Source organism: Magnolia sinica, chromosome 6 (assembly GCF_029962835.1).
Source record: "Magnolia sinica isolate HGM2019 chromosome 6, MsV1, whole genome shotgun sequence".
Classification (NCBI taxonomy): domain Eukaryota; kingdom Viridiplantae; phylum Streptophyta; class Magnoliopsida; order Magnoliales; family Magnoliaceae; genus Magnolia; species Magnolia sinica.
Genome location: NC_080578.1, coordinates 82,174,190 through 82,176,511, shown reverse-complemented (window position 1 = coordinate 82,176,511; position 2,322 = coordinate 82,174,190).

Sequence of the window (2,322 nt, the reverse complement as noted above, 5' to 3'; positions counted from 1 at the left end):
CCCTTATATTTAAAACAAGTAAGTTGGGCCTCACATCTGGGCCCAAGTATGGATTTATTTTAATGGGCAAGTAAGGGCCCAACTACTTGAATATTAGCCCATAAAACCCATCACAATGGCATAAATGAATATAAGCCCCAAGGGTCCAATGGGCCTATCAAGAGTTTCAAGGTAATGGGCCTAGGAAAACCCAACAAATAACTAAGAAGACTAGTCCAATAAAAATCCAATTGGAATGGGCCTTAAATATACACTAATTAAGCTAAAAAAATCTAACTAAAATGGGGCAAGATATGTGTAATAATGTCCCCAAATTTGGTGGACCATGCTATCCCAAAACATTCATTTATGGGCAGCAATCATGGGCCTATTACTAAAATTCCAGCCCACCCACAATCTGGGCTTGCTAGAAATTCCAAAATAATTATTTTATAAATTTATTTTAGTTCCTGGTGACCCATACATGTCACAGGGGGGTCCACCAGATATAGGGAGTGGATTTAACACATAAATCAGATGGGTCATGCTGCTGGATAGGACGTCCATCAGTAGCCCAATGAGCTAGGCGTCCCATGCGTAGGTAGCTTATGGGCCTGGGTATATGGCCCAAAAACTCATCCAATCGGTCCTAATTGAATGTTATTGAAGGGAATGATGATCAAGTCCCCTATGGACTCCACATGGATGAACAGTGGGATATAAAATACATTAAGGTGGGCCCACAAAGTGGCCTAGACGGCTAGCCAAGACTGGACGCCCCAGCCTGGGCATCCCAGCCTAGTGGGCCACTCCAGGCCACACCACAGATGGTATAGGGGCCTGATGGCCCTGAGAATTGGTAGGGGGGTACTTTGATGGGTGGGACACACTTCCAAAAAATTTTGTATTTTTTGAATACTCATAAGTATTTTAATTAATTTAAATAAAACAGTCTATCAAGAAAATCTGTTTGACCTGGATATCCTAACATGGTGGGCTGGTCCAGCCCTTTCCACGGTGTGCATAGGGGTCTGTTGGCCCCAAAAATTGGTATATAGGTCCTACTATGGGTGGACCACATTGTGGAAAAAATTTAGATTTTTTTGAAATAGGAAAGTAGTTATTTAAAATTAAAGAAAATTGCTTGCCCAAAGATTTTTGGCTGGCCCTGATCTGAGCTCCCAATGGGGTGGATTAAAGGCCTCTAAAAATTAACAAAAAAATATTTTTACGTCCCCTCATATGTTTATTATAAAGTGGGCTCTACGGATGTGACCTACCAGTGGAAAAATTATTTTATATTTAAGGAATTCTACGCTGATATGTTGCTGGAACAGTGCAGAAATTACAAACTAACCACCTCACTTGGGCCACACCTTTGGGACCTCAATCAGTGTCAAATGGGGTTGAAATTTGGTAGGCTTATACTTAAGACATAGGTCTTCAAGAATCATGCATTGGATGGCATCAAAGTCCCCACCAAAAGACCAAAAATTAGACCCCAAAGTGGTCCAAAATCTGTCCAGACAGACTGGACAACAATATATACTTCATAAAAATAAATTGCAAACACAAATTAAATGGGTATCTAGCCCCTGGAAATCATGGTGTGGTCCACCCAAGTGGGCCCCACAAATATTCAAACCATCCCATCACAAAAAACAAGCTTGCATGTACCCCTTTTTGTGCATTTAGGGGCCACATGTTCAATGGGAGGGACTTGTGAAAACGTCCCCTCTCTATGGATAGTTGGGATCTTGTTGGTCCACAAGGTGGGCCACACACTCATGATCAGCACTCTCAACAAGAAAAGGATAAGCATCCGGCCATCGGGGGAGGGCTCCGCCACTACTGAATCATCCCCACACAATCATAACTACAAACAACAATATAAACACATGTACAACATAGATCTTGTGATGCATGGCCTAGATCTTTGAGATGAATGGTTGGGATGCCATCCCAACCACATGTAAGGGTCTAGATGACCCATCATAGTTAGAAAAATATAAAAAATCCCCATGCAAGGGGTCCATCAAGGGAAGAATCCCATGCATGGATATGCATGCACAAGATTGGCCCATTGGCCACATCTAAAAGGTTGAGAAGGATCTCCACCATTGATCGGTGGGTCCTACACATCCCAAATGAGAGAAAAGAATGGATCTACACCATGAAGAAGGAAAGTACATAAAATGGAGAGCACCCACCTTGGATTCTTCACAAAATCTATATCTTCTAGCTCCTTTGGCTCCAAGGAAGAGAAATCAATGGATGAGATGAAGTGATAAGGGCTAGATGGGTGGGGATTAGAGGGAGAAGGGGCTGGAATAATGGAGGGAG